The following is a 7,822-nucleotide window of genomic DNA, read 5'->3' as shown; positions in this document are numbered from 1 at the left end:
GACCATCTGATCATGTATCACTCCAGTGTTAATCTGCTAAATTGTAATTATTCGCCTACCTCCTCATGCCTTTTGCACACAATATATATAGACCCCTTTTTTTTATAATAAAAAAAAATTATAATGTGTTATTGACTTGTTTATTGTTTACTCCATGTGTAACTCTGTGTTGCTGTATGTTCACACTGCTATGCTTTATCTTGGCCAGGTCGCAGTTGTAAATGAGAACTTGTTCTCAACTAGCCTACCTGGTGAAATAAAGGTGAAATATATATATATATTTTTAACGTCTCCCCAGCCTGGTGGGCCCTGTGGCAGCCCCACGCACCAGGCTGTCTTGCCGTCTCCTCACTCCAAGTTCTCCCTTCACTCCGGAGCTGCCAGAGTTGCCCTTCACTCCGGAGCTGCCAGAGTCGCCCTTCACTATGGAGCTGCCAGAGTCGCCCTCCTGTCTGGAGCTGCCAGAGGTCGCTCTCCTGTCCGGAGCTGCCAGAGTTGCCCTCCTTCCCGGAGCTGCCAGAGTCGCCCTCCTGTCCGGAGCTGCCAGAGTTGCCCTCCTTCCCGGAGCTGCCAGAGTCGCAGCCCCTCAGTCCGGAGCTGCCAGAGTCGCAGCCCCTCAGTCTGGAGGCACCAGAGTCGCAGCCCCTCAGTCCGGAGGCGCCAGATTCACATCCCCTCAGTCCAGAGGCGCCCTTCAGTCTGGGGTCAGTGGTGAGGGTCCCCGCTCTAGAGGCATCACCTAAGTGAGCCGAGCCAAACGTGGAGCGGGGTCCACGTCCCTCACCAGAGCCGCCACCGCGGAGTAATGCCCACCCAGACCCTCCCCTATAGGTTCAGGTTTTGCGACCGGAGTCCGCACCTTTGGGGGGGGGGGTACTGTCACACCCTAACCATAGATTGCTTTGTATGTTTCTATTTTTGTTTGGTCAGGGTGTGATTTGGGTGGAAATTCTATGTTTGTATGTCTAGGTTTTTGTATTTCTATGTTTCGGCCGGAATCATTGGGAATCATACTTAGGTAGCCTGTGTTGCCATCTTAGTTTGTGGGTAGTTTTTTATTCACCTTGCAGGACTGTTTCGGTTTTCCTTTTTGTTATTTTGTTTATTCAGTGTTCAGTGCAATTATTAAAGATTGCACTGCATTTTGGTTCGATGATTCCTCTTCTTCCGATGAAAGCCGTTACAGAGATGTGTACGCCAAGGAACTTAAAACTTCCCACCTTCTCCACTACTGTCCCATCGATATGGATAGGGGGGTGCTCCCTCTGCTATTTTTTTATCATCTCCTTTGTTTTGTTGACGTTGAGTGTGAGGTTATTTTCCTGACACCACACTCTGAGGGCCGTCTCCTCCTCCCTGTAGGCCGCCTCGTCGTTGTTGGTCCGTTGTTGTCCGCAAACCTTATGATTGAGTGGGAGGCGTGCATGGCCACGCAGTCATGTGTGAACAGGGCATACAGGAGATTGTGGGGCCCCAGTGTTGAGGACCAGTGGGGTGGAGATGTTGGCAGGGTCGAGACCCAGGGTACTATGGTGTTAAATGCTGAGCTGTAGTTGATGAACAGCATTCTCACATAGGTATTCCTCTTGTCCAGATGGTTTAGGGCAGTGTGCAGTGTGATTGTGATTGTGTCGTCTATTGGGGCGATAAGCAAATTGGAGTGGGTCTAGGGTGTCAGGTAGGGTGGAGGTGATATGATCCTTGACTAGTCTCTCAAAGCACTTCATGATGACAGAAGTGAGTACTACGGGGCGATAGTTGTTTAGCTCAGTTACCTTAGCTTTCTTGGGAACAGGAACAATGGTGGCCCTCTTGATGCATGTTGGAACAGCCAGCTGGTCTGTGCATGCTCTGAGGATGCGGCTAGGGATGCCGTCTGGGCTGGCAGCCTTGCGAGGGTTATCACGTTTACATATTTTACTCACATTGGCTTCAATGAAGGAGAGCCCGCGGGTTTTGGTAGTATTGTCCTCAAAGCGAGCAAAGAAGTTGTTTAGTTTGTCTGGGACCAAGACGTCGGTGTCTGCGACGGGGCTGGTTTTCTTTTTTGTAATCCGTGATTGACTGTAGACCCTGCCATATACGTCTTGTGAACTGTTGAATTGCGACTCTACTTTGTCTCTATACTGACGCTTAGCTTGTTTGATTGCGTTGCGGAGGGAATGGTTTGTGCTTTCAGTTTTGCGTGAATGCTGCCATCAATCCACGGTTTCTGGTTGGGGAAGACTTTAACAGTCACCATGGGTACAACATCACCGATGCACATGCTAATATACTCGCTCACCGAATCAGCACATATATCAATGTTGTTGTCTGAGGCTATCTGGAACATATCCCAGTCCATGTGATCAAGGCAATCTTAAGGTGTGGAATCAGATTGGTCGGACCAGCGTTGAACAGACCTGAGCATGGGCGTTTCCTGTTTTCGTTTCTGTCTTTAGGCTGGGAGCAACAAAATGGGGTCATCGTCAGATTTCCCGAAAGGAGGGCGAGGGAGGGCTTTGTATGCATTGCGGAAGTTAGAGTAGCAATGATCCAGAATGCTGCCAGCCCGGGTCGGGCATTCGATATGCTGATAGAATTTAGGGAGCCTTGTTTTCAGATTAGCTTTGTTAAAATCCCCAGCTACAATGAATGCAGCCTCAGGATATGTTGTTTTTAGTTTACATAGAGTCCAATGAAGTTCTTTCAGGGCCGTCAAGTTGTCTGCTTGGGGGCGATATACAAGGCTGTGATTATAATCTAAGAAAATTATCTTGGTAGATAATGCAGTCGGCATTTGATTGTAAGGAGTTCTAGGCCAGGTGAACAAAAGGACTTGAGTTCCTGTATGTTGTTATGATCACACCATGACTTGTTAATCATAAGGCATACACCCTCTTCTTCTTCTTACCAGAGAGATGTTTGTTTCTCTCGGTGCGATGCGTGAAGAAACCGGGTGGCTGTACCGACTCTGATAACGTATCCCGAGTGAGTCATGTTTCCGTGGAACAGAGAATGTTACAATCTCAGATGTCTCTCTGGAAGGCAACCCTTGCTCGAATATCGTCTACCTTGTTGTCAAGAGACTGGACATTGGCGAGTAGTTTACTCGGGAGCGGTGAGCGATGTGCCCGTCTATGGAGCCTGACCAGTTGACCGCTCTGACTGCCCCTTCTGCAGCGCCGTTGTTTTGGGTCGCCTACTGGGATCCAATCCATTGTCCTGGGTGGTGATCCAAACAGAGGATCCGCTTCAGGAAAGTGGTATTCCTGGTCGCAATGTTGGTAAGTTGATGTTGCTCTTATATCCAATAGTTCCTCCCAGCTGTATGTAATAAGACTTAAGATTTCCTGGGGTAACAGTGTAAGAAATACTACATAAAAAAACAAAATACTGCAAAGTTTTCTAAGAACGTGAAGCGAGGCAACCATCTCTGTCGGCGCCATGTTGAAATCCATGGCGCCGACATAGATGTAATCAGGTTTTAAGGTTTTGAATGATACCCACTGGGCAAAAACTGCTTGAATCAATGTTGTTTCCAAGTCATTTCAACAAAAATATGTTTTGTGATAAAGTTAAATCAACGTGAAAAACTGCACTGAACAAAAAATATAAACTCAACATATGAAGTGCTGGTCCAATGTTTCATGAGCTGAAATAAAAGATCCCAGAAATGTTCCATACTCACAAAAAAACATATTTATTTCAAATGTTTTGCATAAATTTGTTTATATCCCTCTTAGTGTGCATTTTATCCTTTGTCAAGATAATCAATCCATCTGAGAGATGTGGTATTTCAAGGAGCTGATTAAACAGCATGATCATTACACAGGTGCACCTTATGCTAGGGACAATAAAGGGCCACTCTAATACACAATGCCACAGATGTCTGTTTTGAGGTTTGAGACAGCGTGCAATTGGCATGTTGACTGCAGGAATGTCCACCAGAGCTGTTGCCCGAGAATTGAATGTTAATTTCTCTACCATTAGCCACTTCCAATGTTGTTTTAGAGAATTTGGCAGTACGTCCAACCAGCCTCACAACCGCAGACCACGTGTAACCACGCCAGCCTAGCTTCTTTACCTGAGGGATCTGTTTGTTATAAAGCCCTTTTGTTCTGAAAAATTAATTCTGATTGGCTGGGCCTAGCTCTCCAGTGTGTGGGCCTGGCTCCCTGCCCAGTCAAATCCATAGATCAGGACCTAATAAATGTAAGGGATTTCCTATTGTTTTCACATAACTTTGAACCTAAGTCCAATGACAGGGTGACATTTTTGGGTTGATTTTTCATTGAATTCATCTTAGTTGACAACTCAACCAAGTATAAATAAAACCTAGCCATCGAACTGAAGTCTGTGCAAAGTGGGGTATTCACTGTGCCCTGGATAAGAAGTTGCATTGTATATCTGTATTCATAGAGGCGTTTGACATGTGGACCATACTGTCTTGGTGAAGAGATTGGACTGTATTGGGATTACTGGTCATGTTCTGGAGTGATTTGTGAACTGCCTGTCAAATTAAACCCAGTGTGGTTGTATGTCGGACACTGTAGAGTTGTGCTCGGGTGTGCCTCAAGGACCTATTGTAGGTCCCCTGTTGTTTATTATCTAGATCAACAGTATTGGAAGACATATGGAGACAGCTGATTTATTATTATTTTACCCTGCTGGTCATCTACGAAGATTTGAACTTCTTGAAGAACAATCTAGCCTTAATGGCCATGTACTCTTACACTCTCCACAGCCAGAAGAGGACTGGCCACCCCCCAGAGCCTGGTTCCTCTCTAGGTTTATTCCTAGGTTGCTGCCTTTCATGGGAGTTTTTCCTAACCACCGTGCTTCTACATCTGCATTGCTTGCTGTTTGGCGTTTTAGGCTGGGTTTCTGTATAAGCACTTTGTGACATCTGCTGATGTAAAAAGGGCTTATAAATACTTTTGATTTGATTTAAATTTTTATGCGGATGACACTGTTCTCTATTCAAGTAGCAGCAGTTTGACTTTGGCCTTTGATAAAGCTCAAAAACAGCTTAACATCATTCATCACTTAACATCATTCAACAGAATCTGTATGATTTGAAGCTTGTTCTGAATTCCTCTAAAACAAAATGCATGGTATTTAATAATACTAAACACTGACAACCGTGTAATTACTACCTTGGAGGGACATTCTATAGATCAAGTCAAGATGTACCCATATCTGGGAGTTCAAGGGGTGAGAAGTTGAGCTTCACCACCCATGTAGAGAACCTTGTCAGGACACTCAAGCTGCGTGTTGGGGTTTATTACAGGCACACACTTGTTTTTCCTTTGCCGCCAGAAAAGAGACGATTCGTTGTACTTTTCTCTCGGGTGGACATCACTAGCAATATGCAGGCTCTGACACTGGTACATTCTAATTTATTAGGCCATTTTATTTATCCTGTTCTAGCTCAAAATGAAAACACATACAAACTCAAACCTCAATCTTGTTTTATGCTAACAGTCCCGAAAAATAGAACCGAGCATGGAAAAAGTGTATTTCTTTACTCAGCCCCCAGGGTGCTGGAATTCTCTCCAAGCCAACCTAAAGCCACAGGACCTGGTGTCCCTGGAGGAGTTCAAAGGACAATTTGATGAACAGGTTGTTGAGACATGTAGTTGTCTCTAGTTATCACCTGGTGTTACTAGTTTGCATTGCCTTATGTAAGGAAGAGTGCTGTTTTACTTGACACACACCACACACATGCCCAGTGGTGGAAAAAGTACCAAATTGTCATACTTGAGTAAAAGTAAACATACCTTAAAAGAAAATGACTCAAGTACAGTTGAAGTTGGAAGTTTACATACACTTATATCCTCTTGAAGCTAGGGGGCACTATTTTTATGTTTGTATGTTATAATGTTCCCAAAGTAAACGGCCTATTTCTCAGCACCAGATGCTAGAATATGCATATAATTGACAGGTTAGGATAGAAAACACTCTAAAGTTTCCAAAACTGTCAAAATTTTGTCTGAGTTAAACAGTACTGATATTGCAGGCTAAAACCTGAGGAAAATCCAATCAGGAAGTGCCTCTGTTTTTGAAACCTCTCTGTTGTTATGCATCCCTATTGCCCATTTAAAGGGATATCAACCAGATTCCTTTTTCTATGGCTTCCCTAAGGTGTCAAAAGCCTTTAGACATAGTTTCAGGCTTTTATTTTGAAGAATGAGAGTGAACGACCACATTGCGTAAGTGGATAGGTGGGGGCTCTCAAAGTGAGTTGTGCGCAAAAGAGAAAGGTGGCGATTGTTACTCCGGGTCCTAGTGAAAAGCCTACTGTCCCGGTTGATATATTATCGAATAGATATTTGAAAAACACCCTGAGGATTGATTATAAAAAACGTTTGACATTTTTCTGTGGACATTATGGATATAATTTGGAATTTTTGTCAGTGTTGTCGTGACCGCTCTTTCCGGTGGATTCCTGGGCATAACGGACCAAACTGAGATATTTGGATATAAAAAATATAATTTCAAAATCTGAGACGACAGGTGGATTAACAAAAGGCTAAACTGTGTTTTGCAATATTGCACTTGTGATTTCATGAATATGAATATTTTCTAATAATATTATTTGACTGTGGCGCTATGCGATTCAGCGTTGCTGATGACAATTATACCAGATCCGGGATGGGTGGTTCAGAGAGGATATTGGAGTCATTAAAACTCGTTTTTCAACCACTCCACACATTTCTTGTTAACAAACTATAGTTTTGGCAAGACGGTTAGGACATCTACTTTTGTGCATGACAATACATTTTTCCAACAATTGTTTACAGGCATATTATTTCACTTATAATTCACTGCATCACAATTTCAGTGGGTCAACAAAATCAAGGTATTGGAGTGGCCATCACAAAGCCCAGACCTCAATCTTATAGATCATTTGTGGGCAGAATTGAAAAGTGTGTACGAGAAAGGAGGCCTACAAACCTAACTCAGTTACACCAGCTCTGTCAGGAGGAATGGGCCAAAATTCCCCCAACCTATTGTGGGAAGCTTGTGGAATGCTACCTGAAACATTGACCCAAGTTAAACAATGTAAATGCAATGCTAACAAGTATTAATTGAGTGTATGTAAACTTCTGATCCACTGGGAATGTGATGAAAGACCGAAAAGCTGAAATAAATCATTCTCTCTAATATTATTCTTACATTTCACATTCTTAAAATAAAGTGGTGATCCTAACTGACTTAACACAGGGCATTTTTACTTGGATTAAATGTCAGGAATTGTGAAAAACTGAGTTTAAATGTATTTGGCTAAGGTGTGTAAACTTCCGACTTCAACTGCAAAAGTGAAAGTCACCCAGTAAAATACTAATTGAGTAAAAGTCTAAAAATATTTGGTTTAAAATACATATAAGTATCAAAAGTAAATGTAATCGCTAAAATATACTTAAGTATCAAAAGTAAAACAAAATATTTTCAAATTCCTCATATTATTAAGCAAAAAAGACAGCACAATTTTCTTGTTTGTTTATTTATTTACTGATAGCCAGGGGCACACTTCAACACTCAGACATAATTTACAAACAAAGCATTTGGGTTTAGTGAGCCTGCCAGATCAGAGGCAGTAGGGATGACCTGGGATGTTATCTTGATAAGTGTGTGAATTAGACAATGTTCCTGTCCTGCTAAGTGTTCAAAATGTAACAAGTACTTTGGGTGTCAGGGAAAATATAAGGAGTAAAAAGTACATTATTTTCTTTAGGAATATAGTGGAGTAAAAGTAAAAAATATAAATAGTAAAGTACAGATACCCCAAAAAAGTACTTAAGTAGTACTTTAAAGTATTTTTTACTTAAGTACTTTA

The sequence above is a fragment of the Oncorhynchus nerka genome, linkage group LG9b (assembly GCF_034236695.1).
Source record: "Oncorhynchus nerka isolate Pitt River linkage group LG9b, Oner_Uvic_2.0, whole genome shotgun sequence".
Taxonomy (NCBI): domain Eukaryota; kingdom Metazoa; phylum Chordata; class Actinopteri; order Salmoniformes; family Salmonidae; genus Oncorhynchus; species Oncorhynchus nerka.
The sequence above is the reverse complement of the archived record's forward strand: the minus strand, read 5'-3'. Positions refer to the sequence as shown.